An 8,551-nucleotide genomic window follows, 5' to 3' on the forward strand; every position below is an offset into this window, starting at 1 on the left:
CATCGACGGTACGACGTCGATAAGTCGATAGCACTTTCTGGATGGATTTCCAGGCGGGGGCCATCGCGGCCGTGGAAGAGGAAACCGCCATGACCGTCGGGATGATCCTTGAAGAGAGGGACTCGCTCGTAATCCGGCAAAACCTCAAGGATAATCCAGTATACGCTTGGAAACGCTGGCAGGGGGTTGATCGAACCCTTTTATCCGTTTCAGCACCGCCACCGCCATTTACGTGTCTGCCCCGTTCTTCGCCTTATCTCGCCACCGCTTCGTATTCCTGACCTCCCGGTAAAACGTCGATCCAGGGTCGCGTGTTATCGGTCGCCTCCCACCTCCCAACCCCTTCATCTCCACCCCGAAGGAGGTTGGGAGGAACCGGGTTTATCAGTTGCGACATGGATCGCGGAAATCCACGATATGTCTGCATCGAAATCGATTATCCTTCGACGGAATGATTTCCCTTTTATACACGGGGATCGCGTATCTTACTTCATGAAGGTGAGGGGGAGGGGGTGATAAAATTTTATGAGGTTGTCGAATCGCCTCGCGTGTGTCTTCTGTGTCAGGGTCGATTAGGTAGTCGGGTAACTGCGGTATCGAAGTGGATTTACTGGGGATATTACCTTTATTCTACGGTTTTGATGAAGTATTTGCTAATAAGATGAAAGTGTGCTTTCTTTTTATTGCAAACATGAATGCATGTGTTATCACCTTATTTTCTGGTTTGAGTTACTTGGGAACGAGGACAAGTTTTTTTGGGTACAAATATTTGGACAAGAGGACAATCTTTTTGGACCAAATTATTAGGATAAGAAGATAAATTTTTTGGACTCAACTGCTTGGACGAGAGGACGAATTTAATCTCCATTTTTTAATTATTCGTTTCGTGTTAACTAAGAATTGATCACGAAGAGAGCGTAGAATATAATCTTCACTTTGGTACGAATAAATAAGGAAGGACCACGGAGAAGAAACGGACGACGTGACTGCGTGAAATAAGGGAATCCAGTTGAAAAGCATAATTACAACGTTCTCGTAATTAGTTCGGTCGGACCGGCTCGTTAGTGTCGACCACGTGCGTCCGGGGGCAATTTCGACATGGGTAATAATATCGATCCGCCCCGAAGGCAGTTACGCTCCGGTAAAGTCAGGTGGTCGTGAATTAATGGAACGGAGAAGAATAATAACAGTTCAAGATCGAAGATCGCCGTTAATTGCAAAGAAAACGGCGAAGTTTACGTTTCATCTGTCCGCGGCGAAGCATTCTCGTCTTTTCCTTGCGAATCATCTCGCGAACGATGGGACGGATCTCGAGTTTCCCCGACTTTCGCGAACCCGGGGTTGGTTTAACCCAGGGCTGGTAATTAGGGGAAATGGTTTTCCGTGGGTTGAGAAGTCGAAACGCGTGAGGAATGAAGGAAAGTTGGACCATCGATATGGATGTTGAATGGGAAACAGAGGCTGATGGTTGAGACAGTTGTTAATTTTAAAGACGAATTATTAGGTGTATGAAAAAGTAACAGTCTTTCAGTTATACTGTAGTTTTATGTTATTTTATTCACGGAGAACTCGAGTTTATGCGAGGAAAAGAATGAAACGGTACAGCAAGTGGTGGGAACTATTTTATGGAAAGAACCATAATAATAATATGATATTGATGACATAACCTACTTGGATTTATGAAATTAATTTGAGATTTATGAATAAGTTAATTCTATTAATCAAACGTATGTTTCGGTAAGTATAGTTTGCAATATGGTGAACTATCTTCCTCACTCTGGATATGTTCCGGAACAATCTTTTCATTCCTACTTCTATATAATATTGTGTAAGTAATCACTGTTCACTATTCTACTGAATATACACATATACTTAAATGCATTTCTTACCGAAGAGTCCATTGCATTATTAATAATTCAGAGAATAATTTTTCCTTCACACAATGAACGAATCCCGCTATACACACGAAGGAAAAAGTACGTAACCAGACAAAAAACAGCACGGAAATGAAGAGGGGGGGTCGCGATGTCGCGACAGGATCTGGTGAAATAAAGTGGAAGAATTTAATTACAGGGAGCCAAGATTACGGATGTCCGGGCTCCCCGGCGAGGAGGAGGGGTCATCTACCTAAAAACCGAAATGAAATTTCAAGACGGCCGAGAGACCTTGTCCTCTCTTTGCTCGCATTTATCTCCAGGAAAAGTGAGGGGTGCGGAGGTAGAGGATCCGTGGTGAACGGCGAAGACAAAACGACGAGACCACGGGGGTTGGAATCGGATCTCGATGTAAGACTGAGATTTCCCGGAGACTGAACGAGGCTCGGGACGACCACCTGCGACAAATTATAGCCGAAGGAACGTTCCTATTGACGCGACGGCCATATTGCAACCGCGAGAAATCGTCGGTGAAAATCTATCGGGATTATTCAAGGGATGTCAAAGTTGCCCGTGGAGCCGAGGATATTTTGCGGCGCGTAACACCCCGCCGGCATTTATTAAACGCCATCATCTCATCCTTCCTCAAGAGGATGAACCGAGATTAATTATACTCTTCATCGACACTTCATCCCCGGATACCAGACGCTAATTACTCAAAGGAGAAACTCGTTCGTTTAGAGACGATTCGTGCGTACATTTTAAACCTTGTCATAGCAACGGTTCTGCAAATCCCGCAAATTAATATAATAAATTTAATATAATAAATGAAAAATTGATATAATATTTTATACAAATTTTCATTTTGGAACAATTCAAGTTTGAGGATGAGTTTGTTAAGTAAACATTGATGTTCCAAAATATTGCACCTTCGCGCAGTTTATCGCAGGCTGCAGAATCCATAGGTTTAGGATAAAATACACTCATAAGTATTAGGACACTTATATCGAATATCCCATAAATGTTACAGAGCGTTACGAAATTACTGAATGTCTGAAAAAAATATTGTTTAAGTAGATACTAAAGTTCGATGGATAACGCCTATGCTACTACGAGATAGGTAATAAACATGACCTAAAATATATAATTTTTACGAAACATCACATTCTCTTCATGCACACCTAATACTTACGGACAGTAGTGTATGTGTGACTCGCGATGATGACAGAATACTAGTGATAAGTGGTAATAAACACAGGAACAAAATGAAAAAAGCTGTCAAGTGTAAATAATCAACATTTCCTGAAAGAAAACAGGTTAATCCTCCATAAAACCTCTAATCCGTTTCTACACGTTCAATCTTTTCGGGAGAGTGTTTTAAATCCCAAAGCAACCTAAGTCCACGGACCAAGAGAATTTCTAAATTGCTGAATCACGAAATCCCAGAAGACACTGACGAATGACACGTTCCACCCGTCAATGACAGAAAATCCCCCCGTTTCAAAGTAGACCACCCTGGACTGGTGGAAGGCGTCCAACGAGAGACATTCCTTCGCGATCTTTGGACTGTCCTCAATACATTTACGCCGTGTTTCTACCTGTTCCTTTTCCGTCGTCGATCCGCAGCCATCGTCTTAAGCCTCCCTCGAAAAGAGGCTTACGCTGATTGACGGGGAAGTTACCAGAACTGCCGGATTGACGGTTTACACGGCCGTTCCCGCGTATTAGGGCCCGGCTCAACTTTTCATTTCATCTGGCCCCTGGTTGTCCGGCATCGGGGGCGCGTCGTTCGGCCCGCGACACGGTCCCCAAAACTCGCGTCTGCGACTTCGTATCGGCGACGTAAGCCTGCTCTAGTCGTGATTCAAAAAGCGATCCCTCAACCCTGGGCGCTGCGCTGTCTTGTCCACGACACGGACGCGAAGAATCGAAAGCCGTAAATCCGATCGAACGTGATTTCGGAAGATGACCGATGGAATTAGAGATTCCTCTGGCCGTGTGTCGGATTCGCCGAAGATGGACGAATTATGCGACAAGGGAATTTTGGACGTGACACTGGTCCTTGGAGTGGACGGATATTGCATACCTATTAAATACAAGGTGTTCGATTGGAGAGCCGAGGAATTTAATTAGGGTCTTTTTACCTCTGATTCTGAACATGCGATGGATCACCACTTGAATAGAGGATGTTTGTAATAGTTGTATATGATTTCAGTGGCTTCTTCTTTGGTACTATTGAAAGATACACTTGACAGACACGTAACAAAAGGGATCAGGTGTTGATTTGAATTGTGTACAATATGACTATTATTGTCCGTTCAACGAAACTAGTCAGTAACAATTAGCGAAACATTAGCGTGCTAAGCACAGCTGTTGGCTGGCAACTGCCTCTGTTCTTTTTCCACCTAAACGGTTATCATCTCACTTTGTTTATAATTACTGATTCTAATCGTTGGATGAGGTATATAATAGAGGATATCCATAAATGTTTTATCTGATTTCAGTGTTTTTTTATTCTGTACTATTGTAAGATAGACTTGCCAAGCACGTAACAACTGTTACTCTTAACAAATCTCTGTAGAATAAAAGGACAAAATTAAAAAGATGCATTCTATTTTGGGTGGATTTTATTGTATCAGGTGTAGCAATAAGTAATCGATTATGCCTGTAATAAGACTGTCCCGCTGACTGCATATTTTTGGTACCTTGTACACAAATTTTTTTTCATAAAGTCTACTGCCGATCGTCAAGAAATGTTTCAAATATTGTCACTGAAGTCATAAAGTAGGCGTCCACTGTAATAGACAAATACAGTTGGCGGGTTATGATAAAATTGAAATTAAGTCAAAGTGACGTAGATAGGACGTTAACAACAAACAATAAATATTTTTGTTTACAATTAGGTTTCACCAAAAAATACTGAATTACTTATTATTACACCTAATAAAATGTGCATTTCAGCTGTCACTTTCGTACATCATTATAAATTTAATCACTACTGAAGTAGCTAAGAAAGCTTCGAACAGTTAAAACAAATGGATACTCGACACCGGGTTCAGTGGAACGGTCGTTAAAACCGAGAAATCGCGTAAACATCCGCGGTCTAACGGTGCCAGAAGAAGCCCGAGAGAAAATCCACAGACGAGCCAAGAACCGTGTCAACGAGTCGTCAACGAGGCGACTCGCGTATCTCGTCTCTAACTAAATTTCATCCGCCTCTCTGCATACAATGACAGTGAAAAAAAAATCAGGAAAGAAAGTACATACAGGGTGTCCCAAAAGGAATGGACAATCCGCAACATGGATATCCCTCATGCAAATACAAATCGAAAAGTCCTTTACCTTTTTGTAATCTGAAGCATCATTTCCGAGATATTAGCAGACAAACGAACTTAAGTTAGCAGTTACAGATCAGCTGAGCGGTGGGCCACGCATACGCACCGACACAGCTAAGAAGCAGAGGTCGGATGTCTGCGTCTGCGCGTACGTGTTCGTTTAACTGCTAATATCTCGGAAACGGAACTTCAGATTATAAAATGGTAAAGGATTTTTCGATTTGTATTTGCATGAGAAGTATCCATGTCGCGGTTTGTCCAATCTGTTTAGGACACCCTGTATATGCGCGCGTCTGAAACACGTGCTGAAACTTTCTCCAGGCGTCGCGTCGAGCGTGTCGTTCGTGGTCGCGCAATTTCAATCGTTTAATGTACCTCCAACCGTTCCGCCGATTTATAATAATTGTCATAACACCGACGGCTGAAGTTCCGGGACTTTCGAGGCTGAACAGGCATTGTTGGTCTAATCACAAGCCGCAAGTTGGTGTTAGGATGTCGCGACGCCGACTGGGTGACGGCCGTGAAGATGACAGTACCCAGATTTGAAACGGTGCTGGAAACGAGAGCCACTCACTTGGTCGACGACAAAGTTCGGATCCTCTCGCGACGTAAACGCTCGTTATCTCTGATCTCGTATCATCCGTGTAGACGAGATTCACGCGATACAAACCCTGGAAATCAAGAGGGAGACAAGCAAAAGTTATCCCCGGCTACGAAATACTTATACTTTGGAAGATAACCGTGTCGGATCCTACGTTATACCGCGGCTAATCTGTCGGCGAAGAACGGGGGACGTTAATTAAAACGTTCTCCTCGAGGACAGGATCTCTTCCGGCTGTTCCACGGTTGCGCGTGACAATATTCTCTTGTTATGATCGTTTAATTAGCGTTGGAAAATCTGAAGCCTATTCTACGCGTCGAAAGCTGTTATTAGAGGAAGCACAGCATAGGGTACGTGTCCCAATTACTACCAGTCTCTCTAATACTATCATTTTATTTATTTCGTTTAATAAGAACGTAACGTATAAACAATTGTGTAGAAAAAAATTTCATTATTAATTTGGGGCTTTATTTAAATAAAAATAAAGAAATACATGAGAAATACAATGAAAGAGTAATTTGAATGTTAAAAACGCAACTACGTGAAGTGATGGCGAAATTATAGTAAAGAAGGAGATGCAATTTTACTATTCAACCTAAATCTATTGTACAAAATGAATTGTTAAAGTACATAAGAATTAGTTTAATTTCTTAGGTGACAGTTATAGGCACACTGGGATTCCTTGGAGATTGTAAATAATTATCAATCAATACTTTATATTTAATGCGAAGAACTATTTGTTTATGAAAGGGACGTTAAATAATACTATGTTTCAAACTGAGACGATTTTTAGGTTAAACAACACGTAAAATGATTATACGAACTCCCGCTATATTCTTAAGGTGGTAGTAATTGGGATATCTGTAAAAACAGTTTATTGCACATTTCGACTAGCTTCCAGAAAAAGTTTCCTTCTTTAACCACATTCCCCAAAAATTCTTTATTTTGTCGAATTTTATGCTTATGTTAATATTATGTCATTTGTGTTTGTGGCATACAACCCTGGCAGTGTCTAAAGAAGAATGTGAAAACTCAGATAAACAATACTTAAAAAAATTGAGAAATCGAATGCCTAAAATTTGTTTGGAAGTTATTAAAACTAAAGGTAGTCGTTTATATGTCATTTTTTGTATCTTCTTGGTAGATACATGTTGGTAAAATTATTATTGTTTGACAGCAATGTATTGAATGACGACATTTTAATCGAACAAGTTACCTTGAAGTTGTTTCTCAGCAACTTTTCATACAAATTAGCTATAGTAATCCACTCGACTCTGCGGATTCTTTTAACTGCTTCCCGCACGCCGATTGTCGTGCTAGTAACTGTGCGGAACAGGCGGCGGTGCAAGTAAATTAATGGGAAAGTTAAATGCATGGACGGAGTAGGTAGATCGAGGATTAAGTAGTTTCGCGGGATTATGGTAATGTACGCTGCTCCGCGATACGGCTCGAATGTTTTTGAATAAAGTTTGTATTACAGAGACGTCGTAACGAGGGAAGTGTATTGTTTCCGTCTTTGCTTGGAGATATTCTGCAAGGAAATGATGTCTCTCGGAGAGGAAGTGGCGATCTTGTTATTCACCTGATAAGCAGTTGTTTGAACGAGTTGTAGGATAACTCAGTCAGAAGTATCATGGGAAGGGTTTCTGTAGGTTTTGTAGATTCATACTGATTGTGAGTGAGACACTTTAAATGCGGGATGTTTCGTTATTCACTGGTCACAATAAACGAGGTAATTGAGAACGAGAAATAAAGGAATGAAAGTCGTATCAACGTGATGTAAAAATGATTACTTTAGGAGATAAATATGATCAACGATTAGTAACACATTGTAAAATGGACTGATTTTTGAACCAATTGTATATGTATAAGTTTATGTCAAAATTCTTGTTTTGTTATTAAATGTTAAATTGTATACATGTGTCGTAGTGTATACTGTGTATTTATATAATTTCTGTTATTATTGAAATGTAACCTACATTTAGATCCCGTTAATTGTAGAGTGAAAAAAAGTTAATGCATAAGCATCGGTGGTTCAGTGGTAGAATGCTCGCCTGCCACGCGGGCGGCCCGGGTTCGATTCCCGGCCGATGCAAGTTCTTTTTTTCCTGATTTTTTGGTGAGAAATTATCGTATCTAACTTATTTTAATAAATTAACAAAATACTCTGTTATTTATTAACACTATTCATTAATAAAAAAAACCAAGATTTTAAATCAAGAGAAGAAATCATTGCTTATTATATTAGATATCTCATAACTACATAATTTGTGCATTATTTTTTATATTCCATCGCCCCATTGAGAGCCCCGAATTACACGTAAGTATATTAAATATTTTTTAAATATCAATCCAATTATCTACACATCAAAATACAGTACCCTCTGAATACTGTGCATACTAAAAACTAAAGAACGATATTACACTTTCGCGTAAGCACCTATCAAATTAAGGTTCTATTGGTCTACACGTTTTTGCTTCCAAAAGCCCCCGAATTTCACCAGCCATTACAGAAACTAAACACTTCCATACGTTTGGCCAGCCCTACCGAAATACGAAGCGCTCACAGCCACGAGCATTTACCAAACAAACGCAACGGGAATGCAATTCTATGAATGACTCCCTTCCACTGGGGCGTTCGTGCATTCGCGCAGGACGGCGATTAGCATAAGTTGCGCTTTATTTCGCGCGAGCGATACGTGTGTATATGCGAGGGTCGCGGGATGGAAGGGGTGGGGGGG

At 40.9% G+C, this 8,551-nt stretch overlaps 1 non-coding gene across 1 annotated transcript; it reads left to right on the top strand.

Moving 5' to 3' along the window:
- Positions 1-7,834: 7,834 nt before the first annotated feature.
- Positions 7,835-7,905, top strand: Trnag-gcc. The gene has a single exon. It is a non-coding gene; the product is annotated as a tRNA-Gly (tRNA).
- Positions 7,906-8,551: the final 646 nt, after the last annotated feature.

Source organism: Dufourea novaeangliae, unplaced genomic scaffold (assembly GCF_001272555.1).
Source record: "Dufourea novaeangliae isolate 0120121106 unplaced genomic scaffold, ASM127255v1 scaffold109, whole genome shotgun sequence".
Lineage (NCBI taxonomy): Eukaryota > Metazoa > Arthropoda > Insecta > Hymenoptera > Halictidae > Dufourea > Dufourea novaeangliae.